Here is a 23,591-nt window from a genome sequence, read left to right as displayed (position 1 = left end):
TAAAAAAAAACAAGTAAATAAAATAAGATTAATTAAAGTTGAATAAAATATATTCAAGCAGAATCTGAGAAATTAACTTACACAAAAAATAGCAGTGATGCACAGGAGTATTTGCTTCCCTATCCTGAGAGGCAACATACAATGTAGATTTTAAAAAGAAAAGAACTAGTGGATGCCTGAGCTGGTGGGTGGGAGAAATAGAGAGAGGCTGATAGAAGTACAAACTTCCAGTTATAAGATGAATAAGGTCTGAGAATCTAATGTGTAACCCATGATGACTACAACTGATAATACTCTATGGTATAAATGAAATTTGCTGAGAGAATAGAATTTAAACATTCATATACACAGAGAAAAGGAAAAAGGTAAATATGTGAGATTACGGATGTATTAATTAACTTGGTAGGGGGAATTCTTCCACAATGTATACAAGTGCCAAATCATCACATTGTACCCTTTAAATATCTTAAATTTCATTTGTTGATTTTATCTAACTAAAGCTTAAAAGAAAGAAAAAAAGATTTGGAAAAAAAAATAAAACAAGGTAAAAATCTTACTTCTACTTCCTACTTATGCAACTCAAAATACCTCTCAATCTCATGTCTAATATGGAAACATATCTTCATACAAACTAGTTAATGAAGTCAAAAATGGGAAAGAAAAAACTAGGAAGAGTATCACTCTTATTAAATGTCAACCGTCTCTTTCCATCCCTTTCTATATCTTTTCATTTCCATGGCCTCATTTAGATTCTATCTCTTCACCTTTAGATTACAGCAAGTTATATTCTCCACATGTCCTGGTTTTCTCTCTGAACAATCTTATATCTGTGTCCATCTCTAGTGTGCGTAAAATCAATCTCATTTTATTCTTAGCCCATGAAGCTATAATGACTTACTCAATGAGTTAACCTACTCTCTAGAGTTTACATGGCCTTCTTTGAACTTGTTTTCTACTTTCCCATTCATTTTTATTTCTCCTTGTTAACTCACATGAATCCCAGCCAACTCTTTCCCTGTTATTCACATTGTCTTTACCATCTCCTCTATAATTTCACATCTTCAGAAAATTTTAAGACTCAATTGAAGGTCTAGCTCTTCCTTGAAACTATGTACTTGAGTATTTAGGCCTAAATGATTTCTTACAAATTTGATTTCTTATTACATTTATAACCAGAGCCATTAAAATATCTTTCCACATTTAAAAAAATTGAGGGAGTTTGTTCCCACATATGGATGTTAAGTTCCCAGAAGCAGAGAATTTTTATGCTGTTTTTTGTATCCATTATAGAGCCTAGCAGAGTTCTGAGTGAATGATTACTAATTCAATAAATAGTTAAAGATCAGTTATATCTGTAGGTTACATATAACTTTCTTAATAACTGGACTGCCCTTGAAATGTTATTCAGCAGAAGGTACTGATTAAAATAGTCTGCTCATTTACAACAAGAGAAGGTTTCCAGCTGATAGATTTTATTGCCTGTTATTTAGACAATCCAAACACTGTAACAGGGAGTATCTTGTAAACAAAATTTGCCCTGACTATTGGGCATAACCAGCTTTAACTGCTACTTTCAATCTCCCCTAAAGGCTCAGAGAGGAAATGAAATGTGAAGTGTTTAGTAGGGAGATGGACCAAAAATCAAGTTAGAGCAGAAAATAACTTGAGTTAAAAACAGAGAAAGACAGAAATCATTCATGCTCTAGGGATAATCTGCCCTATATTCCTTCACAGTTTCCATTCATTCATATTTTGTACCATGCATGTTATATCCTCATGCTTTCAATATTTGTAAGTCTAAGTGTAACTTGCTATAAACCTTGTCTTCAAAGGGAAGTTTATACATTTTAGTTTCCAATGATTTATCTATTCCTAGATCTTATCATTTGGATAGTCAAAGCCTGCCTACCTCCTTCCTTTGTCCCACCATAGTAATTTATAGGGTTGAGTTAAACAAACAAAATAAAGTAAGGAAAGAATGAAGTGTTCACAAAAGAGAAAGGTATCCATGGGTGAGTCAGAGAGTCACTGGTGACTAAAACATCAGACATAAGCTTTTTTTTTCTTCTCCAGGTTATAATAAAGAACAACGAAAGACAGGCTGATGGAAGCATGCCTATATAACTTGAGATGCTACTCAGCAAACTGAAAAGAAAGGAATTTGCCATATACATCTTTTGGGTAATATAGAATTTTACCATGATAGAATTACAAGGTTAGAGTCAAATTTAGAAATAATCTTAAACTTTTAAATAATACTCTGTATATTAAATTATAAAGATTAAGTTGTACATCTATAAAATATGGATAACCATATTTGCTCCTTGATTTCTATGATGATTGCAATAAAAACTATAAAGGAGACTTGTGAATTGCAATTACAAGTTTTATACATGATTTTTATTTAATTTTTAATTATTTTTGTTATTTCCCAAATACGATTTTTTTCTACTGTACACCATGGTGACACAGTTATATATACATGTACACATTCTTTTTTATCACATCATCATGCTCCATCATAAGTGACAAGACATAGTTCCCAGTGCTACACAGCAGGATCTCATTGCTAATCCATTCCAAAAGCAATAGTTTGTGTCTATTAACCCCAAGCTCCCAATCCACCCCAGTCTCTTCCTCTCCCCCTTGGCAACCACAAGTCTATTCTCTAAATCCATGATTTTCTTTTCTGTGGAAAGGTTCATTTGTGCCTTATATTAGATTCCAGATATGTGATATCATGTGGTATTTGTCTTTCTCTTTCTGACTTACTTCACTCAGTATGAGAGTCTCTAGTTCGATCCATGTTGCTGCAAATGGCATTATTTCATTCTTTTTATGTCTAAGTAGTATTCCATTGTGTGTGTGTGTGTGTGTGTGTGTGTGTGTGTGTGTGTGTGTATCTTCCCAATCCAATCATCTGTTGATGGACATTTGGGTTGTTTCCATGTCTTGTCTATTGTGAATAGTGCTGCAATGCACAAGGAAAGTTTTGTCCGGATATATGCCCAAGAGTGGGATTGCTGGGTCATATGGGAGTTCTATGTATAGTTTTCTAAGGTACCTCCACACTGTTCTCCATAGTGGTTGTACCAGCTGATATTCCCACCAACAGTGCAGAAGGGTTCCCTTTCCTCCACACCCCCTTCATCATTTGTTATCTGTGGACTTAATGATGGCCATTCTGACTGGTGTGAGGTGGTATCTCATGATAGTTTTGATTTGGATTTCTCTAATAATCAGGGATATTGAGCATTGTTTCATGTGCTTGTTGGCCGTCTGTATGTCTTCCTTCAATAAATTTCTATTTAGGACTTTTGCACATTTTTCAATTGAGTTGTTGTCTTTTTTTGCTGCTGAGTTGTATAAGTTGCTTGTATGTTCTAGAGATTAAACCCATGTCAGTTGCATCATTTGAAACTATTATCTCCCATTCTGTAAGTTGTATTTTTGTGTTCTTTTTGGTCTCCTTTGCTGTGCAAAATCTTGTAAAAATGGCCATACTACCCAAAGCAATGTACAGATTCAATGCAATCCCTATCTAATTACCTGTGACATTTTTTACAGAACTAAAACAAATAAACCAAAACTTTATATGGAACCACAAAGACCCAAAATTGCCAAAGCATTTCTGAGGAACAAAAACCAAGCAGGAGGCATAACTCTCCCAGACTTCAGGCAATATTACAAAGCCTCATTCATCAAGACACTGTGGCATTTTTACCAAAACCGACAGACCAATGGAACAGAAGAGAGAACCCAGAAATAAACCAGACACCTTTGGTCAATTAATCTATGACAAGGAGGCAAGAACATAAAATGGGGAAAAGAGAGTCTTTCCTGTAAGTATTGGTGGGAAACCTGGACAGCTGCATGCAAATCAATGAATCTAGGACACACCCTCACATTCTGCATGAAAATAAACTCAAAATGGCTTATATATAAGACAAGATACAATCAAACTCCTGGAAGAGAACACAGGCAAAACAATCTCTGACATCAACCTAACAAATATTTTCTCAAGTCAGACTCCCAAAGCAACAGCAATGAATTTCTTTCATAAAAAAATGAAACACTCTGGTTCCTTAAAAGCTTAAATGTAAACATAGCACCCATCAATTCCAGTCCTAGGTTTATACTCCCAAAAACGTAAAACAGGTATTCAAATAAATATTTTTACTCATATATTCATAGCCAAAATGTGGTAACAACTTAAATGTCCATTAACAGATGAATGGATAAACAAAATGAGGTATATCCACACATTGGAGTATTATTCAGTCATAAAAAGGAATGAAGTTCCAGTGCATGTTACAGTGTAAGTATGAAATTTGAAAATGTGGTAAGTGAAAGAATCCAGACACAAGGCTTATATATTGTTCAATTCCATGTGTATGAAATAACCAGTGATAAATCCATAGAGGAAGAAAGCAGATTAGTTTTAAGATGTTGGTGGGAGATGAGTGTGATACCCTGCCTGCAACGTCTGGGAACCCTCCTGTGAGAAATAAAATGTTAGAGACCTAGACAGAGATGATGCAGCAACAGTGTGAATGTACTAAATGCCACTGAATTGCATACTTTAAGGGTCACTTTTAAGTTATGTGAATTTCACCTTGATTAAAATGAAAAGAAAGAAAAAATACCGGAGATTGATATATTTCTATATTACATAGCTCATGTCGCAACTGACCATATAATCTAGTTTAACATCCTCTCATTTTTAGTTGTCCCTCACCACTTTCTCTTCACGGCCCACATTCATTTCACTAATATTATAATTAGCAGTTCACAGAGATTTATCCAACATAAACATCTGCTTTTAAGTATGTCCATGTTAATTGGTTGATTTTTAAAAACAGATAGTGCACACGAATTTAAAATAAAGATTATAACTCTCCTGTGGTTTATATTTAAATGCAGTTCATGCTGCATTTGCACATCCTTTGTGGAAAAACTGATATGTTTCAGTTTAATTCAGCAATATCTACCACTTTAAACTGTTGGCAGGGAGTATCTATTTAGCATTAGTCATCTTGCACAGTTTATAATGTAATGATTGTAATCCAACCCAAAGGACAGAATACTATATTGCCAAGAATGGAATTGGACTAACATTTATCTTTAATGGAGAAATAGATTCTATTTTTAAAAGCAGTCAAAAAAAAATCAGTCACAGAGAGTCGAACGTTGGCAAAATCTCTTATAGACTAGCTCAGGCATTACTTTTGACTGTTTAAGCTACTGGCGAATCACCTATGAATGTCTAATTAAAATAATATCAGCTCTGTCACTGGGATACTAAGCAGATGGTAGAAATAACGATGTGCTGAGCTAGCCATAAATAATTGAGACAGGAAAAAGTACAAGGAGAGGTGTAAGCTAGTCCCAGCAGTTTGTGTGAACACGTATTGTCTCCCAATATGTTAGACTATGCCTTTAGCATTGTACCTTTGCAAATACACATTGTGAGATATATGACATTATCCTTGGAAGCTGAGCATTTTAGATGCTGTAAAGATAATCCATAAAATGTAGCTAAGTCTTATGACATAAAAATCATATTGAGAAATGATATAAAATGATATAAAAGGAAAACATATAAATGAAATAGACAGTTGGAAAGCAACACAAGAGTTCATAGTCCCTATGAGCAGTAAATTGACAGCAGTAATTTGATTATATAATTTCTCATCATAAAGCCAATATTCATTTTCATTGTAAAATCTGTTTCTCTTCCTGTGCTGAGGCTTCCCAAAGAATGAGATTTGACTATTATGGGGTTTAAAATTTTAAAGGGGAAATGAGCCTTTACAAGGCTCCAATTTAAAGCATACAATAGTCAGGAACACTGCACAGTACGAACACATGACACTATGTTCAAAGAGTACCCATTCCCAGAGTAAGTTCCTTCACCTACACTATTATTCATGACCCTCAACCAAGTATAGCACTTCAAGGCCATAAAGGAGAATTTATCAGGAAATGGATTAAAATAAACAATGCAGGCAACCTAATTATCTTCTATGCTTTTCTATTTTCTCAATATGTATCACATATAGCAGTGAAGTCTGTACATTAAATAACAAGACATCATCTGCTCAAGGGTCTCCTAGCAGTCTCATCTAAATGTAGTGTTGACTTTGGAATAATGTCAAAGCAGTAGTGAGAAGTCATAGAATTACAGAGGGATAATATTCTATGTTTTTTCCTCCTCTCTCAAAATACTCCCTTGATTAACACACAATCTAGAACAGGCAGCAACATGACTCTCATTAAAGTCATGAGAGACCAAACTTTAATTGAACTATAGGAAGGGGTACCACCTTTTCTTCCACATGATGCTCACCAGCAACACCACCACCACTGGGTTCACTCCAAGTTCTCTCATCTTCATTTCCCTTGCACTTGTATTATTCTTTGCCATTATCACATTATAAGTTTTTACATCCTATATTTAAAATATCTTAAATCTATAAGAACTTCAATTGCCAAAGGAATGAAAAAGAAATAAAATGCTGTGATGAACAGTGGCGCAAAATCAGCTCATAATCTGCTTGCCCAAAATGGCAATGTTCTAAAGTGATAAGAGGTTCTTTAATCTCTGCTGATTTATTAAATCATAGACAATTTCTATTCCTTTCTACTGTGATATCTAATGTAGGTCTCTGTTGATTCTAGACTTTAAAAGTACTTCCTCCAGGTAAAATTTACTTGTTCACTATTTGGGAAATATCTAACAGTTCGCATGCATGTTTATTTGATTACAAGTAAGCACATTAATGAGTACTTTAGGACAAGATGTGTTTGATTCCTGTTTTGATTAAAAGTAGGTGAAGTACATCTGAGGTTTGCTTTGAGAAACTGAGTCAGTGCCTGGATGTAATGAGTGAAAGAATGGTGTTTAACTAAAAATATTTGAGTTATTGCCTAAGTTTGAGGATAAAAGTTGCTTAAAAATTTGAAGTACAATCTGATACTGCATAAAAGCACAGCCATTTAGAAAATAAAAATTAATTCTAGAATAAAACAATGATTCCAGAATAATTACCAAAAATGAATTCATTTCAAAATTCTTATTTATAAATAACTTGGATTTCCAATTTAGAACTTTCCTTAGCTGTTATTTTTTGCTTTTTTTCCATTTTAGTTTTTAAAGTCCTCTTGGATTTTGATGCTACTTTTGAAGAAAATGTTCTTAAATTTAATTCAGCTGGGTATGCTCTCCCAATATATATTTCACTGATTGTTGAATTATTATCTTTCTTAAGACAATATAGTTTTAAAAAAGCTTTAAGTCCCTCTTTTCCTAATGAATGCAGCTCTGTGAAAACTGTCTGGTTAATAAAGAGATTTTTAAATGGGGGGAAGGAGCAATGAAATAATTGGAAATGATAAGGGTTTCTAAAAGTGAAAACAGAAAATGGACCAAGGATAAAATGTAATTTGCTTTCATGGAGGCTCAGAGAATGATTGCCTTTATGAGGAATGATAAAATTAAATTTTAGAGGCAAAGAATGTAGAGGCCTATAGAGGAAGACTTATCCTTTCTGCTAAAACTAAAAATGATAGCTCTACTTAAATCTCTTTTGGCACTAGAAAAATCTTGTGAAATTGAGTTTCATATTCCATTGACATGTCAAGATATCTTATTCACCCGAGAAACAGTTTCACCTAAAAATATGACTTGTTCTGCACCATCACGGGGTTTAATTTAAGCACAGCACTTCTACTTTCAAGGAGCATCATGCTTGTATCAGCTCCATCAGGGTTGCAAGGAAAGTGGAGAATTGAGGCCATCAATTTTAAGGCCATAGAGTTGAAAAGTCTAGTTTTTAGAAAGTGACTTAAAATGTCTTGTATGGGTTGTATTTATTGGTTTGGTGCCACAGCATAATGAAATTTATGAAAGAATTATTTTAAGTCTGAATTTATGACTAAATTGGCAAGTTCAATTTGTCATTCATCTACAGAAAGATTTCATATGAGAGTTCAATATTAGAAAAGACAGAGGTCACTTAAAAAGCATCCAAAGGTCACCAGTTCTAAACCCTTTCTTTCATTCAATAATGGTGAGTACAGACAGTGTTTTAAATAGTGATAGAATAAAAGTAAATATATAAATAAATATTTAAAAATACAAAGCAAAAAACAAATCTCTAATGAAAGATAACATTTTGCTTTGAAAATTAAGATAGTTTTTTTTTTTTTTTTTTTCCCATGGAAATCTCACGTGCAATTAATGGAAACTAAAAGATCCAAATCACTGATATTAAACCACAGCAACTCTCAGCAAGAGTAGCACAAATGCACTTTCAGAAAATATTTTAATTAACAAATGGATTCACTTGGGTGACTTTGTCTCTGTCTCAAATATGTAGTTGAGAAAATAAGGCTGATTATACTTTGACAATTGCAGCGGCCAGTAAAGTGTTACTGCATTCTTCAATTTATGATACTGACGAATATCCATAAAGTAATATGAATAATCAGTAAGATGGTATTAAAGGAGAAAGTGCTAATGGACTTCCTGGTGCAGAAAAAAATTATATAGGGCTAACACTTTTGTAATTGAAATATGAAAGCATCTATTTTTATACCAGTAACCTCAATGATTGCTGGGTTGCTCTATAGGTATTTCTTGCCTAGGGAAGGATCCAGCATTGCTGTGAGCTGTGTATGTTGCAAACATGGCTCAGATCTGGTGTGGCTATGGCTGTGGCCAGCAGCTGCAGCTCCAATTCAACTCCTAGCCTGGGAACTTCCATATGCCATGTGGCAGCGCTGAAAAGAAAAAAAAAAGTCCTTTTTGTTAAGCATTTATTTTGCCAAAAAATATTCTAGGCTCTGGCAAGAAGCCTGATGTCACACATTTCTCTCCCTATGGGGAAATGTTACCTATGTAGTTTACCCTCTGCTAGATGTGTAAGAATATTTATTTCTCTTCTAGAGTAGTTGGAATGAGCAACACAGGAAGGCCAACCCCAGCTTGTGTGCATTTTGGATCCTGACTATTAATTTAGTGTTTCTGAACTGCTTGCCTTCACACTAGGATTACTTCTCAAGACCAAAGGAATACTTATCAACAATGTTAAAACAGAAAAATCAATATTCAAATAAACATTTTTTTCCCCTTAAGTCTGATGAAGGTCATCCTGGTATTTCTTGAGACATCAACTAATTAGTCAATATAATCCATTCATGTTTCTGAACTTGGGATAACATGTGTCTTGTTTAGCAACAAGAAACTTAAGAATAATTGTTAGCAATCTTCTCCAACCATCCATTTCCATTTGGAAGAGACTGACTGAAGAACTGGTCAGGTCCTATGGAGGAGGTATCATGAAATATGATAGAACATTTTAGGCTGAAGAACGGGAAATCCCTACACATTTGAAGATAATTGGACAAAATCTGAGTGTGAGTTGACATTGATAACTGAAGCCCCCAAATGCCATTGTCCCTGTGTGAGACTGGTGGCTTGCACATGGCAGCAAATAAATGGAATACTGACTAAAAGATAACTCACAATGGGCCGACTATGTTCATAGATATACCCCATGGCCATTTCCTCAGTCCCCAAACATAAATTTGGACTTTATTGGGCAGTTAGAGTAATATTCACATCAAGTTCTTGGCTTGTACGATAAGAGCCATAGAGTCAGGAAGGCCAAGTCTCAACTTCTTTAAATGTCATCCTCCCTCCAGGTAAGATAGTAAATAAAAAACAGAATCATTTTCCTATAGGGATGTTGGAGATTATTACTGCCACTAAAGAACAAAAGATTTCAGATGTGGTCCTTATTACAGCTCCATTTAATTCACTCATCTGTCCCTTGAGAAACCCAGAGAGATTTGGAGAAAGACTACAGACTAAGCAACTAAGTAGCAACTCAAGTTATGACCTGCCTTTCTGTATGAAACATCATTGCTAGAACAGTCCAACAAGGTCTCAGGAATGTGGCATGTAGCCATTGATTTGGAAAATGGGTACCTTTCCTTTCTGATAATAAGAAACAGTTCATATTCATATATGAAAATAAGGAGTATCCATTTAAAATTTTGCTTCATGAATACTTTAATGCTTTCTCCCCTCTGCCACAGCCTCTGTAATATGGTCTAAACTGAACTGCCTGGTGATCCCATGGACAATAACTGATTCATCACATCAATGACATTGTGCTGATCGCACAGCATGAGCAAGAAGAGAGTTCATTGGCAGCCTTGGTAAGATATCTGTTTCAAATGATAGGAAGTAAACTGTTGCTTGTATAGGCCACAATTAATGTCAGTGACAGACAGCTAAAGCTGCTGTGCTCTGAGAATGTATGTGCTTAGCATTGGTTTCTGCCAGCCAATGACTGAACATAGGGAAGTATCAGGAAGACCAATTTCTGAAAAACGCAGGACTCTTTTGACAGGTGATATTGGCTTGAGGATTCGACATCAACCTGTTCAAAACTTTCTTAAACCTGCACTACAGTCTGAGATACTTCCTATGTATGTTATGTATGTTTATTCCTTCCCCTTCTCTATGCAGCGATCATATAATCATCCTGCTCTGACAAGGTCCTCCTGCCTCCTCCAACTTTCTCTGGTTTTCCTCTCATATCCTTTTCTTCTAATAAATCTCTTGCACTTCTATATCTGTTGTATCATCTGCTTCTATGAGGACCTGAACTAGTATTTCTTTCAATAGGCATAAAACTGAGATGTAATTCCCCAAATCTACTCTCTATGTAGACAGAGTCTGCTGGACTAGTGATTTAATAAATACTTTAAAATTATATCAAGTAAATTTTTTCTTTAGACATTAACCTAGTAAAAATCAATGTACTGTTCATTTCCTGAGAAACCAGTTTCAACATTTATCTCTGATGACAAGAAAGTTTCATTCTATACTTACACCCATAGTCAAGGTTGTGATTTTCTGTCCTTCCAAATGACTATGCATGCACACATGTGTAATCTGTACCTTGATAGGCCTTCGCTTCCGGGACCCAGCCCCGGAACTGGGAGGAAGACCACGATGACAACAACTGATTGGCCACCACTCACGGAGTCGCACTGCTCCCTGTCAGCAGTTAGGCTGCTGGCGGCCGTCTTAGAGGCGGCTTGGGCAATCTTATAGCAGTTGCTGAGAATCTATAAAGAGGCAAAAGTCCTGGAGATGGGATTAAGATGGCGGAATAGAAGGAGGGGAGCTCAACTCTTCTCCTAAAAACAAAAAAATTCACAACTAAAGACTGAGCACACTTCACCTAAATGGACCAGAAACCTTAAAAAATATATCCTACTCCAGAAGAAAAAGAGGAGGCCACATCAAGAGGTAGGAGGGGCGATTTCGTGATATAAACAACACCATACCTCCTGGGTGGGAAGCTCCACAGACTGGAAACTAACTGGTTCACAGAGACTCACCTACAGGAGTGAGAGTTCTGAGCGACACATCAAACGCTCACATGTGGGGATCTGGCACAGGGAGAAAGAGCCCCGGAGCATCTGGCACTGAAGCCCAGTGGGGCTTGTGCGCAAGAGCTCCACGGGATTGGGGGAAATGGAGACCCCATTCTTAAAAGGTGCACACAGACTTTCACGTGCACTGAGTCCCAGGGCAAAGCAAAGTCTCCAAGGGAATCTGGGTGAAACCTGACTGCAGTTCTTGGTGGACATCCTGGGAAAACAGGGGTGAATGAGGCTTGTTGTGAGGGAAGGACATTGAAAGCAAAGCTCTCGGGAATATTCAGCAGCAGTGCCTTTCTCTGAAGGTGGCCATTTTGGGAAAAGCTGGCCCCACCCATCAGCCAGCTGCTGAGAAGCCCCAGGGCAAACAAAAACCCAGGTGGGATCACAGCCCCGCTCCTCAGTCAACAGGCTACCTAAAGACCCCTCAGGCACACAGTTGCCTCTAATCCCATCCACAGACTAAGCCCCACCCACCAGAGGGATTAGAATCGGCTCCACCTACCTGGGAGTGGGCAGGCATCAGCCCCTCCCATCAGGAAGCCTACACCAAGCCCCCATACTGACTTCAGCCACAGGGGGGCAGACATCAGAAGTAAGAGAGGCTACAACTCTATTATCTGTAAGAAGGTCATCACACCAAAAACCTATAAAAATGAAAAGACAGAGAACTATAACTCAGATGAGAGAGAAAGAAAAAACCCCAGAAAAACAGCTAAGCCATGAGGAGATTCTCAGCCTCCAGGAAAAAGACTTTAGACTGTTGATGCTGAAGATGATGCAAGACATTGGAAATAAACTGGAGGCAAAGATGGATAACTTACAGGAAACACTGACCAAAGAGATACAAGATATCAAACTGAAACAAGAAGAGATGCAAAATAACTTAACTGAAATAAAAATTTCACTAGAAGCAGCTAACAGCAGAATACAGGAGGCAGAAGAACGAATAAGCAAGGTGGAGGACAGATTAGTGGAAATTACGGATGCAGAACAGAGAAAAAAGATTGAAAACAATTGAATAGAGTCTCAGAGAACTCTGGACAACGTGAAATGCACCAACATCCGTTTTAGAGGGGTGCCAGCAGGAGAAGAGAGCGAGAAGGAGACAGAAGAAATATTCCAAGAGATAATAGCCAAAAACTTCCCTAACATGGGGAGAGAATCACTCACTCAAATCCAGGAAGCACAATGAATACAATATAAAATAAACCCAAGGAGGAACATCCCAAGACACATATTAATCAAACTGACCAAAATTAAAGACAATGAGAAAATCTTGAGCACAGCTAGTGAAAAGAAACAAGTAACATATGAGGGAACCCCAATAAGGTTATTGGCAGATTTTTCAGCAGAAACTCTGCAGGCCAGAAGGGAGTGGCATGATATACTTAACATGATGAAAGGAAAAAAACTCCAACAAAGATTACTCTACCCAGCAAGGCTCTCCTTCAGATTTGAAGGAGAAATCAAAACCTTCTCAGGTGAGCAAAAGCTGAGAGAATTCAGCAACACTAAGCCAGAGTTACAACAAATACTAAAGGAACTTCTATAGGCAGAAAAAAACAAAGAAGAAGGAAGGGAAAAAGAGCAGCAAAAACAAATCCAAAGTAATTAATAAAATGGCAATAAGAACATACATATCAATAATTACCTTAAATGTGAATGGACTAAATGCCCAAACCAAAAGACATAGACTGGCTGAATGGATACAAAAACAAGACCCATACATATGCTGTCTTCAAGAGACCCACTTCACTTCTAGGGACACATACAAATTGAAAGTGAGAGGATGGAAGAAAATATTTCATGCAAACAGGGATCAAAAGAAAGCTGGAGTAGCAATACTCATATCAGACAAAACAGACTTTAAAATGAAGAATATTTTAAGGGACAAAGAAGGACATTACATAATGATCAAAGGATCAATCCAAGAAGATGTTATAACAATTTTAAATATCTACGCACCCAACACAGGTTCACCACAATATATAAAGCAACAGCTAACAACCTTAAAAGGAGAACTCAACAATAACACAATCATAGTGCAGGTTCACCACAATATATAAAGCAACTGCTAACAACCTTAAAAGGACAAATGGACAATAACACAATCATAGTGGGGGACTTTAACACCCCACTTACAGCAATGGACAGATCAACCAGATAGAAAATCAATAAGGAAACACAGGCCCTGAATTATGCATTAAACCAGATGGACTTAATAGAAATTTATAGGACATTCCATCCAAAAGCAACAGAATACACATTTTTCTCAAGTGCACATGGAACATTCTCTAAGATTGACCATATCCTGGGCTACAAATCCAACCTTGGTAACTTTAAGAAAATTGAAATCACATCAAGCATCTTTTCCAACCACAACGCTATATGACTAGAAATCAACAAGAAAAAAAGTGCAAAAAACACAAACATGTGGAGACTCAACAACAAACTACTAAACAACCAATGGATCACTGAAGAAATCAAAGAGGAAATTAGAAAATACCTAGCAGCAAATGACAACAAAGATATGACACCCCAAAACCTATGGGATGCAGCAAAAGCTGTTCTAAGAGGGAAGTTTATAGCAATACAAGCCCACCTCAGGAAACAAGAAAAAGCCCAAATAAACAAGCTAACTTTACATCTAAAGAAGCTTGAGTCAGAAGAACAGACAAGTAGAAGGAAAGAAATCATAAAGATCAGAGCAGAAATCAATGAAATAGAAATGAAGAAAACCATAGAAAAGATCAATGAAACGAAAAGCTGGTTCTTTGAAAAGATCAACGAAATTGATAAACCCCTAGACAGACTTATCAAGCAAAAGAGAGAGAGGACTCTAATCAATAAAATTAGAAATGAAAAAGGAGAAGTAACAACGGACATCACAGAAATACAAAGGATCATAAGAGACTACTATATGCAACTCTATGCCAATAAAACAGAAAACCTAGAAGCTATGGACAAATTCTTAGAAAAGTACAATCTTCCAAGTCTAAACCAAGATGAAATAGAAAAGATGAATGGACCCATCACAAGAACTGAAATTGATACTGTGATTAAAAAACTTCCAACAAACAAAAGTCCAGGAGCAGATGGCTTCACACGTGAATTCTATCACATATTTATAGAAGGGCTAACACCTCTCCTTCTGAAACTATTTCGAAAAATTGCAGAGGAAGGAATCCTCCCAAACACATTATATGAGGCCACCATCACCCTGGTAGCAAAACCAGACAAAGATACCACAAAAAAAGGAAACTACTGGCCAATATCACTGATGAACATCGATGCAAAAATCCTCAACAAAATACCAGCAAACCGCATCCAACAGTACATTAAAAGGATTGTACATCAGGATCAAGTGGGATTTATCCCAGGGAGGCAAGGGTTCTTCAATATCCACAAATCAATCAGTGTGATACACATTAACAAACTGAAGAATAAAAACCCTATGATGCCCTCAATAGACGCTGAGAAAGCCTTTGACAAAATCCAACACCCATTTCTGATAAAAACCCTTCAGAAAGGGGGCATAGCAGGAACCTACCTCAACATGATAAAGGCCATATACGACAAACCAACAGTGAACATCATTCTCAATGGTGAAAGGCTGAAAGAATTCCCACTGAGATCAGGAACAAGACAAGGATGTCCACTCTCACCACTACTCTTCAACATAGTTTTGGAAGTCTTAGCCACTGCAATCAGAGAAGAAAAAGAAATAAAAGGAATCCAAATTGGAGAGGAAGAAGTAAAACTATCACTATTTGAAGATGACATGATACTATACCTAGAGAATCCTAAAGACTCTACCAGAAAACTGTTAGAGCTTATCCACGAATTTGGCAAAGTTGCAGGATACAAAATCAATACACAGAAATCGATAACATTTCTATATACTAACAATGAAAAACAGAAAAGGAAATTAGGGAAGCAATCCCGTTTACCATCGCATCCAAAAATATAAAATACCTAAGAGTAAAACTACCTAAAGAGACAAAAGACCTGTACTCTGAAAACTATAAGATGCTGATGAAAGAAATCAAAGATGATACAAACAGATGCAAAGACATACCATGCTCTTGGACTGGAACAGTTAATATAATCAAAATGACTATACTACCTAAGCCAATCTACAGATTCACTGCGATCCCTATCAAATCACCAAGGACATTCTTCACAGAACTTGAACAAAATATTTTAAAGTTTGTGTGGAAGCACATAAGACCCAGAATAGCCAAAGATATCCTGAAAAAGAAAAATGGAGCTGGAGGAATCAGACTCCCTGACTTCAGACTATACCACAAAGCAACAGTTGTCAAAACTGGATGGTAATGGCACAAAGACAGACATATAGATCAGTGGAACAGGATAGAAAGCCCAGAATTAAAGCCATGCACCTACAGCCAACTAATCTATGACAAAGGAGGCAAGACTATACAATGGAGAAAGGACAGCTTGTTCAATAAGTGGTGCTGAGAAAACTGGACAGCCACATGGAAAAGAATGAAATGAGAACACTCCCTAACACCATACACAAAAATAAACTCCAAATGGATTAAAGGCCTAGATATAAGACCAGACACTGTCAAACTCTTAGAGGAAAACATAGGCCAAACACTCTCTGACATAAACAACAGCAATATCTTCTCAGACCCACCTCTTAGAGTAATGACACTAAAAACAAAAATAAACAAATGGGACCTAATCAAACTTCAAAGTTTCTGCACAGCAAAGGAAACCCCAAACAAAATGCAAAGACAACCTACAGAATGGGAGAAAATCTTTGCCAGTGAATCAAGTGACAAGGGATTAATCTCCAAAATTTATAAACACCTTCTGCAGCTCCATACCAAAAAAACAAACAATCCCATCCAAAAATGAGCAGAAGATCTAACAGACAATTCTCCAAAGAGGACATACAGATGGCCAAAAAACACATGAAAAGATGTTCAACATCACTCATCATTAGAGAAATGCAAATCAAAACCACGATGAGGTACCACCTTACACCAGCCAGAATGGCCATCATCCAAATGTCTACAAACAATAAGTGCTGGAGAGGCTGTGGAGAAAAAAGAACCCTAGTACACTGTTGGTGGTATTGTAAATGGGTGCAACCACTGTGGAAAGCAGTATGGAGATGCCTCAGAAAACTAAACATAGAACTACCATTTGATCCAGCAATCCCACTCCTGGGCATCTACCCAGAGAAAACCATGACTCGCAAAGACACATGTACTCCGATGTTCATTGCATCACTATTTACAATAGCCAAGACATGGAAACATTCTAAATGTCCATTGACAGAGGAGTGGATCCAGAAGAAGTGGTACATATACACAATGGAATATTAGACATTAAAAAAAAATGAAATACCAGCATTTTTAGCAACATGGATGGACCTAGAGACTATCCTGCTAAGTGAAGTCAGCCATACAATGAGACACCAACATCAAATGCTTTCACTGACATGTGGAATCTGAAAAAAGGACAGACGGAACTTCTTTGCAGAACAGATGCTGACTCACAGACATTGAAAAACTTATGGTCTTTGGAGGAGACAGTTTGGCGGGTGGAGGGATGTGCCTGGGCTGTGGGATGGAAATCCTGTGAAATCAGATTGTTATGATCATTTTACAACTACAGATGTGATAAATTCATTTGAGTAATAAAAAAATGAAAAAAAAATCTGTACCTTGGTATAAGCTTAAATATAACTTAATATTTCCAGATTGAAAGGAGAGAATGAATTGAGAATAGAAATTTGAGCATGCATGGATAAGTCAAAGTTTCCTAGGATATACCCACTTCTATAAATAATGCCACTTGAACAGCAATGTCCCAAATCTCAATGACTTCAAGTCATTCCTTCCAGGAGTTCCGATTCCAGCATTACGAGTGTGTACCATATTGTGCATGGGACAAACAGAGAAATAACGGGAGAAATGGAGAGATTTTTCATGGAAGTTGTTTTGTCTTTGTTATTGTTTGTTACTCTTCATTAGTAGGCTGTGTATGAAACCACTTCATGAGGTAAAGCTGGGTTAGGTTCAATTAACATGCTCTGTATATATTAATGCTACTCTCAAATCTCTCCCTGTGATAAAATGTATAACATTTCTCCACCTGCCTGAATACAGTTCTTTTCCAGATTGCTGTATGACATTATTATTATGGGTTGGTATTTTCAAATCTTTATATATATATATTTATATAGTTTACATTCAAAGTAGATATCCTCATTTACTGCTTCTAGATCTCACCTGAACTTTCATTCTAAAAAGAAAAAGTGTTTACTTCATGAACTGTGCTAGGCAGAATGGTCTTTCAGAAATATCTATATTTTATTCCTTGAATCTCACAACTATTTTGTGTTACATGACAAAGGAATTTGCAGATGCAATTAAGCTTATGAATTTTTAAATAGAGAAATTATCCTGAATTATCTGAATGTGCACAATCTAATCACATGAGCCTTTTAAAGCAGAAAATGTTCTGTCCAAGGACTAGGGAGAGGGCTCTATGACAAATAGGGACTACAACTTCAAGTCCTACAGCTTCAAAAAATTGGATTATGCTAACCAAGAGGCTCCTAATGAGAGGCCAATCAGCTATCACCTTGATTTTGATCTCACTAAATCAGGAGCAGAGGAAATAACCAGGCCAGCTAGACTATGGCCTATACACTTATATCATTTTAAACCACTACGTTTGTAATAATTTGTTATGTCAGCAATAGAAAAACTAATACATGAACTATCCATAATCACCTTTTTTGCCCACCTCAGGCAAATTTAATCATCTGCTACTCTATGCAACCCGAGTATTGTCTTCATGAACTTATTATTTTATTAGACTTTATAATTTTTTTAAAATGCCCATATTTCTTCCTAACTAGTCTATGAGATCCTCGAGGGTCTCATTTATCTTTGAGTTCCTGGTGTCTACTATAGTAGCTGAACTTTTGAAAGAAATAAGGTATACCATATTTAGTACTGGCACAGGTAGTACAATATTTCACCAATGAATAAATGGTTTAAATACAACGTAAGGGACCAAAGCTTAACTAACTCTCCTTATATACTTATTGCAAAATATTCTGCCTTAGCTTTAAGTAAGTTAGTGACATTTTATTCCAAATAATATTTTTTTTTCCATATAAACTCCAAAGTGCACAGAAAACCTTTTGTGGAAATCTACTTACATATTAGAAAAGCCGCATTAGATACTGATTCCTAAAAGGTTTTTATGCCTCTTTATTTCTCCTTGTAATGATGAAAAAAATGTTTTTATATAGAGTACTCATATTTTATATTCAAACACAGCTTGCAACAATATCAGTTGTGTGGCTATTTAACTTTGAAGAACATTTCACAATGGCCTTCCTAGTTGATAATATGATTATATTGTATAGAATAAATATCAGCATCAATCACTGCTGAAATCCCAAAATGAATCAGGACTTTTATCTTGCTCTCTCAAAACTCTTTCAAATACAATGTTTTCTATCAGCTTTCCCTGATTTTTTGCATCTAATATGACGTCTGGATGTTGTTAATTTGTATAACACACATAACCTAGGTACTATGACTCCTATGTCAGTTTTTTTATATATAATGTATAGCTCCATGCTTGGCAAAATCACTCAATAAATAATAATACACGTTGTGGTTTCTATAGTTTACTGTCAATTATTTTATTTTCTGTGGAAAGGTATATTTGTGCCATATATTAGATTCCAGATGTAAGTGATATCATATGGTATTTGTCTTTCTCTTTCTGACTTACTTCACTTAGTATGAGAGTTTCTAGTTCCATCCATATTGCTGCAAATGTCATTATTTTGTCTATTTATGGCTGAGTAGTATTCCATTGTGTATATATACACCACATTTTCTTAATCCATTCATTGTGTATATATACCACATCTTCATAGTGGTTGTACCAGTTGGACATTTAGGTTGTTTATATGTTTTAGCTGTGTAATATCAATTGGAGTCACTTGAGGGTTTTCAGTTGACAGACAGGCTAGTCTAGTGGGTACAAGATGGCTTCATTCATATGTCTGCTGCTTGGGCAGGGGTTTGGCTAGAAATCTGGGCTCAGCTGGCACTGTTGAGGATTTAGAGTAAACTTCTTCAGCATGCTTGTGATAAAAAATCATATTTATTAGATTGTGACTCTGGATACCAAGGGCAAATATTTTAGCAAAGGAGCAATTTGATGGCCTTTTGAAAAGTAATATTAAAAATCTTATGCAATATTTCCATTGTAAACTATTAGTTGATTTAGTGACAAGTTCATACAGATTCAAAATGAGTAGTTACTCTATGGTAAGAACATTTAAAAAAAAAGTCACCATAGTTTAAAACTCACAAAATCAGATTTTGAGAAACACTCATCTATATTGCAATTTACTGTAATTATTACTTATACGAACCTATTACTTAATTACTATCACTAAGGAAAACAATATTTCAAGTAGCCAGAAACTGTAATATGTGTGATAGAGTAAATGAAAAATAAAAATAAAGTGAGTGGAACTTTCTTCAACCATTTCAATGTTTAAACTGGATCTGTCAAAGGTCATAAATTATTGACATCATCATGTGTTCATATATTTCATCATATAGATTTTTATACTAAAAATTTTTTTGTTTGTTTTTAACTGTTATTTCCCCAATACAATTTTTTTTTCTACTGTACAGCATGGTGACCCAGTTACACATACATGTACACATAATATTTTCACACATTATCATGCTTCATCATAAGTGACTAGACATAGTTCCCAGTGCTACACAGTACGATCTCATTGCTAATCCATTCCAAAATCAATGGTTTGCATCTATTAACCCCAAGCTCCCAATCCACCCCACTCCCTCCCCCTCCCACTTGGCAACTACAAGTCTATTCTGCAAGTCCATGATTTTCTTTTCTGTGGAAAAGTTCCTTTGTACCATATATTAGATTCCAGATATAAGTGATATCATATTGTATTTGTCTTTCTGGTTTACTTCACTCAGTATGAGAATCTCTAGATTCACCCATGTTGCTTCAAGTGGAATTATTTTGTTCCTTTTTATGGCTGAGTAGTATTCCATTGTGTATATATACCACATCTTCCTAATCCAATCATCTGTTGATGGACATTTGGGTTGTTTCCATGTCTTTGCTATTGTGAATAGTGCTGCAATGAACATTCATGTGCCTGTGTCTTTTTTAAGGAAAGTTTTATCCAAATATATGCCTAAGAGTGGGATTGCTGGGTCATAAGAAAGTTCTATGTATAGATTTCTGAGGTATCTCCATTACTGATCTCCATAGTGGGAGTACAGCTTACAGTACAGCTTACATTCCCACCAACAGTGCAGGAGGGTTCCCTTTTCTTCCACAGCCCCTCCAGCATTTGTTATTTGTGGACTTACTAATGATGGCCATTCTGACTGGTGTGAGGTGGTATCTCATGGTAGTTTTGATTTGCATCTCTCTAATAATCAGGGATGTTGAGCATTGTTTCATGTGCTTGTTGGCCATCTGTATATCTTCCTTGGAGAAATGTCTATTCAGGTCTTTTGCCAATTTTTCAGTTGGGTTGTTGGTTTTTTGCTGTTGAGTTGTAGAAGTTGCTTGTGTATCCTAGAGATTAAGCCCTTGTCTGTTGCATCATTTAAAACTATTATCTCCCATTCTGTAAGTTGACTTTCTGTTTTCTTTTTAGTTTCCTTTGCGATACCAAAGCTTGTAGGTTTGGTTAGGTCCTACTGGTTTATTTTTGCTTTTATTTATGTTGTTTTGGGAGACTGACATGAGAAAATATTCAAAAGGTTGATGTCAGAGAATATTTTGCCTATGTTCTCTTCCAGGAGTTTGATGGTGTCTTGAATCACATCTAAGTCTTTAAGCCATTTTGAGTTTATTTTCATGCATGGTGTGAGGGTGTGTTCTAGTTTCATTGATTTGCATGTAACTGTCCAGGATTCCCAGCAATTTTTGCTGAATAAACCATCTTTTTCCAATTTTAGAAAGGAACTAGAAAATATAAGGACAAGCCGAGAAAAACTAGAAAATGTATTTGCAGAGATACAAACTGAGCTTAAGGCAATAAAGAGCAGAATGAACAATGCAGAGAAATGAATTAGTGATGTGGCAGGTAAAATAATGGAAATTATGAAACCAGGACAGCAGGCAGAAAACCAAATGTAAAAAAAACATGAAAGCAATATAAGAGACCTATGGGATAGTACAAAGAGGGCCAATCTATACATAATAGGAATTCCAGAAGGAAAAGAAAAAGAAAAGGGGATTGAAAATATATTTGAAGAAATTAGGGCTGAAAACAGTCTAAATCTAAAGGATACTGATATGAAGATATAGGAAGCACAGAGGGCCCCAAACAAGTAGAATTGAAACAGGCCCACCCCAAGGCATATTATAGTAACAATAGCAAAAATTAAAGATATGATTCTAAAGGCAGCAAGAGAAAAGCAAAGCATTAATTATAAGGAACCCCTATAAGGCTATCAGCTGATTTTTCTAGAGAAACATTGCAGGCCAGAAGGGAATGGCAAGATATATTTAAAGTGCTGAAAGGAAAAAATGTGCAACAAAAGCTAAAAGAGTACAGCAATACTAAACCCATTCTAAAAGAAATACTGAAAGGGCTTTTCTAAATTAAAAAGAGAGAGAGAAAAAAGAGGAAAAGAAGAATTAGGATGGAAGAAACCACAATTGGAAAGCAGTCACTTAAATAAGCCAGCATACAGATCTAAACATGAAGATGTTTAAAAAAAAAAAAAAAAAAAGACATCAAAATCACACAATGTGGGGAAGGAAAGAAAATAATTTTTCTTTTATTTTAATGATGTGTCTGAGCCTTATATGACTATCAGGCAAAAGCAAGCAGATATAGCAAGGGATTAACATACTTAAAAAACAGGGCAACTACAAACCAAAACCAAACATTACATTCACAAAAACTGAAAAGTGCTCAAGCATAAAATAAATGGAAATCATCCAATCCAAAAAAAGAGAAGAAAAGAGAAACATAGAATCAACTGGAAAACAAGGTTTAAAATGGCAATAAATACATATTTGTCAATAATCACCTTGAATGTCAATAGACTAAATGCTCCAATCAAAAGACACAGAGGGGCAGATTGGATAAAAAGGCAAAAACCTTCAATCTACTGCCTACAAGAAACTCACCTTAGAGGAAAGGACACATATAGATTGAAAGTGAGGGGATGGGAAAAGATATTTCATGCCAATGGACAAGACAGGAAAGCAGGAGTTGCAATACTCATATCAGCCAAAATAGACTTTAAAACAAAGGCCATAAAGAAAGACAAAGAAGGACACCATTTAATGGTTAAAAGATCCATTCAAGAAGAGGATATTATAATCATCAATATATATTCCCCTAATATAGGAGCACCGAGATACCTAGAACACATACTAAGACATAAAAGGAGAAATTGATGGGAATACAATCATAGTAGGAGACTTTAACACCCCAATCACATAAATGGACAGATCCTTTAGACAGAAAATCAATAAGGCAACAGAGATCCTAAAGGATATAATAGAAAAGTTAGACTTAATTGACATTTATAGGACATTACAACCAAAAAAATCGGACTATATATTCTTCTCAAGGGCACAAGGAACATTCTCAAGAATTGATCGCATAATGGGGCATAAAGCTAACATCAACAAATTTAAGAGTATAAAATTATTTCAAGTATCTTCTCTGACCACAGTGGCCTAAAACTGTAAATCAACCACAGGAAAAGAAATGAGAAAAAACTGACTACATGGAGAATAAACTACATGCTACTAAAAAACCAATGGTTCAATGAGGAAATCAAGAAGGAAATTAAAAAATACCTCAAGACAAATGATAACGAGGACAAAACCACTCAAATCTATGGGATGTTGCAAAAGCAGTGCTCAGAGGGAAATTCATAGCAATACAGGCCTTTCTTCAAAAAGAAGAAAAATCTCAAATCAACAATTTAACCCAACACCTAAATGAATTAGAAAAAGCAGAAAAAAACCTACAGTCAGAAGGAAATAAATCATGAAGATCAAAGAGGAAATCAATAAAATAGAGATTC

General features: G+C 35.8%; 1 long non-coding RNA gene across 3 annotated transcripts in view; it reads left to right on the top strand.

The window, feature by feature from the left end:
• LOC110259433 (uncharacterized) overlaps positions 1 to 23,591 on the top strand; it is a 651,590-nt gene that overhangs the window by 586,099 nt on the left and 41,900 nt on the right. For 2 of the 3 annotated variants that reach the window (XR_014838479.1, XR_014838478.1), the window contains 4 exons: positions 2,074 to 2,215; positions 3,568 to 3,842; positions 4,231 to 4,318; positions 10,105 to 10,227. This is a non-coding gene — a long non-coding RNA (uncharacterized LOC110259433). The remainder of the gene's footprint in view (positions 1 to 2,073; positions 2,216 to 3,567; positions 3,843 to 4,230; positions 4,319 to 10,104; positions 10,228 to 23,591) is intronic. The other variant, XR_014838477.1, reaches the window with a different exon arrangement.

Source organism: Sus scrofa, chromosome 2, assembly GCF_054392235.1.
Source record: "Sus scrofa isolate SSC_HxYL_T2T_F1_AM1 chromosome 2, Sscrofa_HxYL_maternal_Yorkshire_Landrace_v2.0, whole genome shotgun sequence".
Taxonomy (NCBI): Eukaryota; Metazoa; Chordata; class Mammalia; order Artiodactyla; family Suidae; genus Sus; species Sus scrofa.
Note: the sequence above shows the minus strand (reverse complement) of the source record. Positions and strands in the feature narration are given on the sequence as shown.